This window comes from Lissotriton helveticus, chromosome 6, assembly GCF_964261635.1.
Source record: "Lissotriton helveticus chromosome 6, aLisHel1.1, whole genome shotgun sequence".
Taxonomy (NCBI): Eukaryota; Metazoa; Chordata; class Amphibia; order Caudata; family Salamandridae; genus Lissotriton; species Lissotriton helveticus.
The window spans coordinates 86,587,603-86,599,759 of NC_136067.1; the positions used below are offsets into that span (position 1 = coordinate 86,587,603).

A 12,157-nucleotide genomic window follows, 5' to 3' on the forward strand; every position below is an offset into this window, starting at 1 on the left:
CAACCCAAAACTGACCTTTGCACCCCAAACCCAACCGTGAACCCTGGAATTCCCTTTTGAGCCCTCATAACACACCCAAAAATCTAATTTTACCCAAATGCACACCCCAATTTTTATATTTTACCCCAATTTCCATATTTTAACCCACAACACACCTCACTTATCATATTTTACATTTGAAATTTATACCCATCTGAAAATCTTTAAATTACCCCATTACTGACCTCACAATGCATTATAATCAAATGCCATGTAAAGGCACCTGCGTTGTCGGAGTTGCGTTGTTAACGATGTACTGCCTGCGTTCTAATGGTCGTCTCCCGTGCTGTGGAAACCCGTATGCTATGCCCTTTGCGTCCGTCTGCCCCTAGACCACGCTCAGCACCAAGGAGCCTTCCTCTTGGACACTCCACCGCTACAACGCCTGCACCCTCCTCGCCATGAAACCTGGACGCCACCTCGCCTGCCATGACCAACTTCTGCTCCAGACCGGACATCGCCATCACCATCACTGACGGCTACAGTATCACCCGCAAGGAGCACCCCGACCATCAAGGAGGAGGCATTGCCATCACCTACAGAAGCACACTGACTGACCACGCACTCTAATGACCCAAGGGTGACCATGGATCACCTCAACTTCCAGATCCGTATCAAGCCCAAGCACATCCTATGTGGCACCCTCATGTGCAGGCCCCTCAGGCCATGGCCCCCCATTCTCCAATACCATTGTAGACCTCTTTGCCCTTAAGGGTTTCCCATGCAGCAATGACATCCTACTTGGTGAGCTCAAGTTCCACCTGGACAACCCCTGTGACCAGGACACCACCCCCTCCTGGGGAAGGTCCCCTACATCAGAAGCAAGCAGCAAGTCACCTCAACAAACCACATAGCAGGACACACGGTCGAGCACGTCACCTCCGCCAGCGGGAACTTCGACTACAGCCACAACACCGGACTCTCCTGGACCAACCATCATTGGTAACATCACGTCTTCACCTTGCCCACCGGACACCACCGCCATCATCGCACCCCCTCGCAGCTGGATCAAGGCCACCGAAGAACGTCTTGTCAACTCCCTCCACTCCAACACTCCACCAATTCTTCCAAACGATGACACCTAGTGCACAACCACCAATGATGGATCTCCAACTGCGCCGATATTAAGGCACCCCTCATGAACGGCATTGCGTCTGTACCTTCCGCCAGCCTGATGGCAGGCGTGAGGGTGACGCAGTGCCACAGGGTTAGGCTGGCCCCATGCATTGCTTGAGTTGCCTCATGGTTGTGACTCGAACGCAGCAATGTGTGACTTTAGCGCAGACAGATACGTCAGGATTCCTGACGTATCTGTCATTACTTGCGTCATGGTGCGCTGTCCAGTGAATACAGCGCATCCATGCTGTCACAAGAAGGGCATAGTGAGAAGTGTTGCAATACAGTCTTGTTGCAGCGCTGCAACACTTTTCATTACTGGGGCCCAAAAATGCACACTATCTTATTGATGGTGTGCATTCCTGCAATGTAGTTTTGTCGCAAGGCAGCGCTGCAACATTGCTTGCAGCGCTGTCCAGCATCAAAACGTGCTGAGATGTGGCCCCAAGTGTTAGCCCCATTTTTAAGACCAGCTATGTCCTGGTCTTAAGTAACTGGCTCTGACTGCAGTTAGAGACAGTTTTTTTTTGTCTTCAGAAGTTCAAGGATCCCCTTATTAATATGGAGTAATGGTGTTTATGTGCGTTTTTGCATGGTAACGCCTCTCCTGCATATATATTTATCGCTAACAGAAGTGGCGATTTTTACAATGGACGCTTTCGCCTAAAAACTGTCGCTACCGGCTGTCAGCAACAGCTTGGTAATAGAGCGATAAAATTATCACTGCATTAGCGGCAGAAAAGTGCCACTAATGCGGCAATAACTCCTTGAGAATATGCCCCACAGTTTTTATACAAGTTGGCAGTGAAAACATTATCTTAAGCCTTTAGGCAGTCAACAATTTGAAACACATCTGTTTACAGCAATGGTCCTCTAAATTGTACAAAATCAAAAGCTACAAGACGGGCTTCTTAACGCACTCTTCTTAATCAAGGCTACCTGCCAGGATTGTTCAAGCACAGGGGATACACTCTTGAGGCATTCTTCTTCAAAAGATGATTAGTTACAAAAATCTGAAATCTGAGAACTAAGAGTAAACTTTGTAAGAAAAAAGTTTCTTAGTACACGAATAATTATCCTCCTGTCTTCTGCATATGAAATAATCTTTCAAGGATATATACTACTATCTGGCATTGGTGGGCAGAATACGTTGTGGACTGAGAATCCATCGCTGCCTATTACAGCCAATCTGTTAACTAATCTGAAATCTTTGATGTGTCCAAACGTGTATCCATGCATGTGAATAATAACATCCAAGATCTGATTGTTTTCTTTTTCCATTATGCTGACATTTCCCCATTGACCTGGTTGAACCACAGGTTGATGTTATTTTTGGTTCCAAACACCTCCAACACGTTGACTAAACTTCTACCACAGCTTTCTGACTAAACTTCAGTCCTGAAGTAAGTTAAATACAGATGATTTAGCCTGTCCTCTGCAACAATCACCTAGTTCTAATTTTAATTTTTCTCACATTTCTGTGTGGGATCACAATGCCGGCATAAATTTCCTACCACCCAGTGTTTGCCTCGGTCTCCTGAGTAATATGATACCTCACTTGTGTGGCTTGGCCAAGGACTAGCGACTGGGAAAGTCCAAAAACGTAGAGATTGAGGGGATAGCGATGTATATTATATGTTTTTAGGTAGATTCCCCATTTGACTCCAACAAAAGTGAGGTATAATTTTTATCGGGACACCAAGGGAAATTTGTGCCAGCATGGTGATCCCAAACAAAAATTAGATTTTATGAGCAAAATAGGAGGTTTGCAGTAGATTCTGGGTACGAAACGTTGGGAGAGCCACGCAAGCCAGAGCTCCCTGGACTCTCCAGGGGTGTCTAGTTTTCAGAAATGCCTGGGTTTGGGAGGTTTCCCTAGATGGATGCCGAGTCCGGGAACAAAAATGCAGGTGGCTCCCTCGCAAAACCATGTCTTTTTGTGATCGATAATTTTGAAGTCCTCACAGTACGTTTTAGACCATTTCCTGTTGTTGGCCCTTGGCCCACCCACACTAGTGGGGTAGCATATTTATCAGATGACCTGGGGAAATGCTGGGTGGTAGGAAATTTGTGTGGATTTGGTGAGCCCACAACTTTAAAACACACGGAAGGTACAGAAGGTCTGAGAAATATAGAGGGAGAGAAAAGAAAATAGCAAATCGCTCTATTGGGACCTAATAGTGTCCTCTTTTCATACCCAGACTACACTGTTGATCTGGAAAAAACCAAGAAAACAGAAAAAAGAGACGATACACAAAGAGAGGAAAAGAATACCCATCAGCCCACTCATAAGTGGAATCTCGTCATCTGGGTATGTGTTGGTAAATGGTGTCCTCTAGGATCTGCCTCAGAAACAATCCATAGGACTGCCTAGTGATGGACCAGAACATTACACCAACAAATGACAGTATATGAGCATGGTGTAGAACTGTAAAATGGAAAAACACTTGCGGACCTTAATGAAAACTCTTAAGTTGGACAACGCTGCAGGCCCGCGCATTGGTTACAGGCGGAGCCAATCAGCGGTGTCCAAGGGAAAACACTCTATCGTTAAGGAGGCAGCCGGGCCTTGCAAGGTGTCGGACAGCGACCCTGTAGAGATGTGAATCAGCCCGTCTGCTTGAGCCAATTAGCTCACAGACATCATCAAAAAAAGGGGCTCAGCTACCAAAACGCACCAAAATAATAGCAAAAACTGGGTGTGTTTTACTGAAAGGGGCACTATTAAGAGGTCGCCCATTAGTTTAGCACATGAGCTTGTAGTCTTTGCACTTGTTCTGTTGACATTATGTGTCCATGTCTCTGTTTCTTTCTTTTTTGTATTTTGTCTATGCAGGAGAAGATACACTCTTTTCAGTTTGGAAAGCAGGTGTAGATTCTACTTCACATCACTTAAGTAAGTGTTGCAGTAGCACCATAGGTCCTGACGAAAGCCGTTTAGGCTGAAACATGTTGACCGAATAACAACACTGGTGGGTAGCAATTCTTTACATGCTATCAGCATACTGTTTTTAACCATACCACTTTGATGGTCAGCCCCAATAAAGTGTTTTATGACATCACTGTAGGTATTTTTAGAATCACTTGGATCATTTTTCCTTTTCTTTTTCTTTGAGCACTGCAACCTTAGCCCCTCCCGCTCATATACTGTCATTTGTTGGTGTAATGTTCTGGGTCCATCACTAGGCAGTCCTATGGATTGTTTCTGAGGCAGATCCTAGAGGACACCATTTACCAACACATACCCAGATGACGAGATTCCACTTATGAGTGGGCTGATGGGTATTCTTTTCCTCTCTTTGTGTATCTTCTCTTTTTTCTGTTTTCTTGGTTTTTTCCAGATCAACAGTGTAGTCTGGGTATGAAAAGAGGACACTATTAGGTCCCAATAGAGAGATTTGCTATTTTCTTTTCTCTCCCTCTATATTTCTCAGACCTTCTGTACCTTCCGTGTGTTTTAGTGACTAGTTGGGGGACTAGGTACCAGTAGGTCTATAATAATTTCTCCCCTCGGACCCCCCCTTAACCTTCTGTTTCTCTGAGCCCACAACTTTCCCACACAACGCCATCCTCAACCCTTCTCAATTCGGATTCCCAGGAACCACAGCACCAAAACCGCCCTTCTTGCCGCTACAGATGACCCTCCCCGACCAAGGCCACACCACAGCCCTGATTCAATTTGACCTGTCAGCAGCATTCAACACCGTCTTCCAACGCACACTCACCACCAGACTACATGACGCAGGCATACAAGGAAATGCCCTCGACTGGATCCGATTGTTCCTCACCAAAGGATCAGACTGCCAACCTTCCACCCCGAACCCATGAAAATCAATTGCAGAGTCCCACAGGGATTATTGCTCAACCCAACCCTCTTCAACCTCTACAAGGCCCCCCTTGCTGCCATCGTCTGACAGTAAGGCCTCAACTTAGTATCCTACTCTGACGACGCCCAGCTCATCCTCTCCCTCACCAAGGACCCCACCACCACCAGACTCAACTTCCAGGTAGGAATGCAGAACGTCGCAGCCTGGATGAGCAACAGCTGCCTAAAGCTCAACTCGTGGAGGAAGTCAGAAGTACTCGTCCTCTGAACCTTCCCATCGGCATGGAACAACTGGTGGCGCACTGCCCTCGGCAGCCCACCGGCCCCCACGGATCACGCTAGAAACCTCGGCATCGGACTCGACTCCTCCCTCTCCATGAACCGATAGATTAACGCCGTCGCCTCCAGATGCTTCAACACCCTCTGCACCCTCCGCAAGACTTTCAAATGGATCCCCCACGAGTCAAGGAAGACAGTCACCCATGCACTCTTTACAAGCAGGCTGGACTACGGATCGCTCTCTATGCATAAACAAGTCTCTACTACACAAGCTCCAGACGATACAGAACACTGCCGCCAGACTCGTCCTCTGTATCCCTCGACACAAGCACATCAGTCAACACCTATGGAAGCTCCACTTGCTTCCCGTCTAGAAGAGAGTCACTTTCAAGATAATCACCCACACCTACAAATGCCTACACAACTCCGGACCCCACTACCCACGTACCCAGAAGAAACCTCCGATCAGCCAACCTAGTCCTCGCTGAAACCCCACATATCCACAGAACCAAAGCAGGGGGAAGATCCTTCTCCTACCTTGCAGCCAAGACCTGGAACGAGCTCCCAATCGACATCAGACATGCCCCCTCCCTGAGGTTCTCAAGACCTGGCATTTCGACTGAACGGAACTGCTATCACCCTCGCCCCCTCAGCACCTTGAGACCCTCATGGGTGAGTGGCGCGCTTACAAATTCCTGATTGATTGATTGACACAGAAATGTGAGGAAGGTATTTTCTGTAACAAAACATTGAGGGATCCATGCAAGCCATACCTCCTTAAACTCTCCTGGATGTCTAGTTTACAGAAATGTCTGTTTAGTAGGTTTCCCTAGATGGCCCCCAATCCCGGGACAAAAAACACAGCTGACCCCCTTGCAAAAACAGTTTGTTGTGTGATAGATAGGGGGCACCTGCGTTTTTGGTCCTGGGTTTGGCAGCCATCTAGGGAAACTACTAAACCCAGACATTTCTGAAAACTAGACACCCGGGGGAGTCCAGGGAAGTGTGACTTGCGTTGATCTACCAACATTTCCTGACCCAGAATTCCCTGCAAACCATAAATTTAGCTAATAAGCCACAGTTTCCTCAAATTTCTGTGTGGTAAGGTTGTGAGATCATTGCGCCGGCACAAATTTCTCACAGCTCAGCATTCCCCTCAGTCTCACAATAAAAATGATACTTCACTTGTGTTGGTGCCCAATGCAGAGTCAGCCTAAATTCTTATGAAAAAAACTGCCCTTTTGGACCCACTTTGGTTCAGTTTTTCGGTTCTCTGCTTTGGGCACCCAAAAAAATGAGGTATCACTTTAATCAGAAGACCAAGGGGAACGCTGGGTGGTGGGAAATTTGTGCATGCTTGGTGATTCCACAAAATTTGAGAGAAATGCGTGACTTTTTAGCTAATTTTAAGATTGTAGTGGAGACTGGGTAATAAAACGCTGGAGGGTCCACACAAGCCACACCGCCACAGAAAGCACCATCCATGCACATCAACAGCCAAGTGCCATCCATGTACACTGCCAGCCAAGCGGCAGATCACGCACAACACCAGCCAAGTCCACACCCACCGCCAGCTAAGAGACAGTCCACACACACCGCCAGACATGTGCCATCCATGCATACCACTAGCCAAGGGAAAATTCATGCACACTGCTAGGCAAAGCACTAGTCCACACACACTGCCAGCTAAGCGCAAGTCCACACACACCGCCAGCAAAATGCAGGTTCACACACAGCCAGCGAAACGTCAGTACACAAAGACCATCAGCCGAGCTCCAGTTCGCACACACAGAAATGTTTGCTAGTGTCTAGTGGTTTTCTGTCCCGTTGGGGGAAGATGAACCTGAAAATAATGCTGTTCTGCCCCCTAGGGAAGGGAAAAGCAGCCAAAATGTGTTCACACAAAAAGGGAGCAATGTTTGCTTAAGAGGCCGCTCCCTAGCATGCCCACAAACATATTTCTGGTGCCTACTGGGCTTCCTCCCCCCCATAGAGGCAGATCAGGGCTATTGCCCCCATCTGCCCCCGGGGGGCAGAAAGACTGGGGCAATTTTTGGGGAGAGGGGGTATTGGCATTGCCCATTATGGCCAGATTGGGGGATATTGCCCTAATTGTGCCCCGGGGGGCAGAAAGGCTCTACCAATATATTGGAGGGGTGGGGACATCTTAATGCCCATTTAGGGCAGCCCCACCCCTAAATGTGCGCTTTAAAAAAGTCCTGGTATCTAGTGTGCATTCTGCACCCCTGGGTACAGATTGGGGGATGGTGCCCCCATCTGCACCCCAGAGGGGGCAGAAAGACTGTGCCCATATTTTAAAGGGTTAAGGGCATTATCATGCCCTTTAGGGCAGCCTCCACTCCTAAATCTGCGCATTAAAAACTTCCCTGGTGTCTAATATGCTTTCTGCCCCCCGGTGCTCCGGGGGGGGGCAAAAAGACTGTGCCAATATTTTAATGGGGCTGGGGCATTAGAATGCTCATATAGGGCAGCCCTAAATGTGTGCATAAAAAGATCCCTGGTGTCTAGTGTGCTTTCTGCACCCCCGGGGGAGTGGGGGGGCAGAATGGGGGCTATTGCCCCCTTCTGTCCCCCGGGGAGGGCAGAACAACTGAACTTCCCAAAATTTAATAGGGGGAGCAAATGCCCTTGCCCAAGGTGCCGCTACCCCCCCTGGTGTCTAGCGGGTGGATCCCTGCTCGGGGATCACTCTCCTGCGGCAATCCCCAAGCAGGGATCCTCTATCAATAGGCAACACTTCAACGGAGAGATTCTCTTATTTTCTAATGATACCTCTCCGGTTTGCCTACATGTTCGGAGGCTAAAAAAGGCCCTTGAGCATGTAGGCAATTAAAGTGAAATGAGCCAATCGGCTCATTTCAGTTTTGGTTTCAGTATAATTACGTCAGCGTGCCTTGTGCACCGATCGTCACTACACTGAAAAAAAATGGCCTCAGGCAGCTGTGGAATCTCTTTCCCAGCTCCTGAGATTCCAAAAAAAAAAGACATTCCTCTGCTGTTCTTACTGCTGTGCCAGGGACTTAATTGTTACGTCCCTGGCACAGCAGCAGCGCAGCCGAGGACGTAACCATTACGTCCACGGCATAGAAGGGATTAAGCACATGTGGGATGAGTGTAGAGTGATCTAGGAGTTCACAACACCTTACTACCCACAAACCAACAATCTTGTTGAAAGATTCAACAAGACATTGAGAGGCATGATAATGGGACTCCCTGAAAAATTCAAAGGAGATGGGATGCTCTGTTACCCTACATACTTTCTGCCTACACAGAGGTGTCTCAGAAGGGAGTAGGGTTCTCACCCTTGAACCTCTGTTTGGCCACCCTGTGAGGGGACCATTCTCACTTGTGAGGGAAGGATGGGAGAAACCCCACCATGTATCAAAACAAGATGTGGTGAACTATGCACTAGTCCTTCGTTCCAGGAGGCAGAGTACATGCCAAAAGTATCCAAGAATCTTGTTGCCAGCCAGGAGCTCCAGAAGTTCTGGTATGTTCCAAAAAGTTGCACTGGTAGAATTTCAACCAGGGAAATAGGTGTGAGTTCTGGAGCCAGTGGCACCAAGGGCTCTCCAGGACAAGTGGAGTGGCCCTTACCCATACCTAGAAAAAACAGTGAGGTCACCTACTTGGTAGACCTGGGTATGAGCAGATCCCCCTACATAGAAATGTGAGGAAAATGTATATTTTTTAGAAAATTTTGAGGTTTGCCAGCTTGCCTAGCAAGACCAAAATGTATCGCCTGTCTGATTAAGTTAAGGAAAACATCAAAGCTGAGGTCAGCAAGATGCTGGAGTTGGAAGCTATTGAGCCTTGTGAGAGTCCCTGGGCCAACCCAGTGATCCTAGTCCCCAAATCTCATCCACAGGGTAAAAAGAGAGAAATGTGGTTTTGTGTGGACTACAGAGGCCTCAATACTGTCACCAAGGCAGATGCACACCCCATCCCCAGAGCTAATGAACTGATAGACAAGTTGGGGGCCTCCAAGTACTTAAGTACCTTTGACTCAACTACAGGGTACTGATAGATTGGCGTGGTCCACGGTGCAAAAGAAAAGGCAGCATGCTCCACACCTGATGGAAACTTCCAGTTTACTGTGATGACATTTGGTCTAAAGAATGCCCCTGCCACCTTCCAAAGGATGGTAAATCAAGTTATTGCTGGATTGGAAGGCTTTAGTGCAGATTATCTAGATGATATTACTGTGTTTCGCTCTTTCTGGCAAAAACACCTTTTTCCACCTGGGGAAGTTTTTGTAGGCACTGAAAGCTACTGGCTTAGCTATCAAGGAATACAAATGCCAGCTTGGACAGGGAAGTGCTGTGTACTTGGGCCACCTTGTAGGTGAGGGCCAAGTCCAACCACTACATCCTAGGATCCAGACAGTTCTGGATTGGGAAGCTCCAACCACCCAAACCCAAGTCAGGGCATTCCTTAGCCTGACTGGGTACTATAAGAGGTTTGTGAAGGGGTATGGATCCTTTGTGATACCCTTCACAGAACCTACCTCCAAGAAGATGACCAAGAAATTGAACTGTACAGTTGACTGCCAAAAGGGTTTTGACACCCTAAAAGAGGAAAGGTGCTCAGCACCTATTCTCAAGGCTCCATAATACTCCAACAGTTAATTGTGCAGACTGATGCCTCTGAACTAGGGATAGGAGCGATCCTATCCTAGGCCAATGATGATGGACAAGACCAACCGGTTGCTTTCATATGAGAAGGCTACTCCCCAAGGAGCAGCATTGGAGTGCCATTGAGAGGGAGGCCTCCGCTGTGATTTGGTCCCTGAAAAAGCAGAGATCATACCTGTTTGGAACTCACTTCCTGGTTCAAACTGACCACAGACCTCTAAGATGGCTAATGCAGATGAAAGTGAAAAATTCAACACTTTTGAGGTGGTCTATCAACCAACAGGGAATGGACTTCACAGTGGAACATAGACCTGGGACTGCCCATGCCAATGCAGATGGCCTTTCCAGATTTTTCCACTCTCTCTCTAGGGAAAAGTTAGTCTCATCCTCTTTCGTTTGGAGGGGGGGCTGTCTATGAAAGTGCCCCTTTTTGCATAGTTACCCCCCACTTTTTGCCTGACACATGATGCCCTTTTGACTTGGTGTGCCTTTAATTCCTGCCAATCAGGTTCCCAGGGCCAGTGTTCTTTCCCAAAGCTGTACCTTTGTACCCCCAATTGGCATCTCTAGCCACATGTAAGCCCCTTGTAAATGGTACCATGGGTACCAAGGGCACTGTGACCAGAGATGGCCTCTAAGGGCTGCATCGCCCATTGTGCCACCCTAGGAGGCCCTGTACCTTAACACCCACACCCTTCCATTGCAGGCTGCATGTTTTGGGGCAGGGAAAAGTAAAGAGTTGACATGGCACACATCACTGTGTGCTATGCCTGCAATTTACTGTCTGTTGCCTAGGTAAGTCAGGATGCACCAGACCACAGGTGAGGGTACAGTCGAATGAGCCCCATACTGCTACAGTGTCTATGTTTATTTTTATGTAACAACAACGAAAGAGCAACAGGGTGGTGCAAAGAAATAATTAAACAATGCAGCCCATACACCTAGTCAGAAATAATAAAAGTGACTAGACCATATATCCCAGAAAAAGTGTGATAGGTGTAAACATATATATATATATATATATATATATATATATATATATATATATATATATATATATATATATATATATATATATATATATATATAGATATATATATATAGATATATACATATATATATATACACATATATATTTATATATACACAGAGTCCATTTTTAGACATTGAAATGCAGTAAAGCAATACAGAGTGGTTCACTGACAGAATATCGGTGTAAAAAATATAGATGTAAAAAACAGATTAAAAGATATAGAATGCAAAAATATCGACTCCCTATACTTAAAGAGGTAAGTACAAAAATATTGAAAAAAATATCGATGTTATAAATATATAGTTGTACAAAATATCAATTTTTATATATATAAAAAATAATAAATATTACATTTATCAAATATTAAAATTAATTAAAAAAATGATTGTAAAATACATTCCAACAAATATAACAAATATACTTAATTTAAAAAGTTGAACACACATACATAATACATTTATTTTAGAATTTTAAAAGTATATAAAAATATATAAAAATGTACATGTATATATATACTAGCAGCCCGTCCCGACGTTGGCTGGGTATGAAATAGAATGTGTGTAATGTGTGTATTTGGCAAGGGCAATTTATTTTAAAATCTCGCGGTAGATAAAAAATTTTGTTTCATTAGAATAGGGACGGAGAAGGCCCAGCTGCTGCCCTGGTTGATGTTAGCAGGCGCGTGTAATTGGTGTAGTGATCCGCCACCTGAGCCCGGCTACAGCCCTGGTTGATGTTAGCAGGCACGTGTAATGTCGTTGAATGAGAGAGTTATCAGCCGCGGGTAAATCCGTTTAATGAGAGAGTGGAGTGACAGCGAGTAGGAGAGGCTGCAGTAATTGTCCACGCAGACACGCTCATTTGCGTGTTCCCCCGCTTGAGGCCCAGATGCAGGCCTGTTTGATGTTAGCAGGCGCGTGTTCCCCCGCTTGAGGCCCAGCTGCAGCCCTGGTTGTTGTTATCAGGCTCGTGTAATTAGTGTACTGATCCACCACCTGAGCCCGGCTAGAGCCCTGGTTGATGGTAGCAGTCGCGTGTAATTTCGTTGAATGAGAGAGTTCAGTAACAGCGCGCAGGAGAGGCTGCAGTAACGTTACTTACCAGGCCTCCAGGTGAACGCGTTTGTCACGCCCCCAGCACACGGCCACAGCAGACGATCTTCTGATTAAATACGACCCACATGGCATGAAGGGCGGAACGTAGCACATG

At 46.5% G+C, this 12,157-nt stretch overlaps 1 protein-coding gene across 2 annotated transcripts in view; it reads right to left on the bottom strand.

The window, feature by feature from the left end:
* The window catches only part of LOC144762257 (calpain-1 catalytic subunit-like), a 536,001-nt gene that overhangs the window by 283,899 nt on the left and 239,945 nt on the right, over positions 1 to 12,157 (bottom strand). The window lies entirely within an intron of this gene.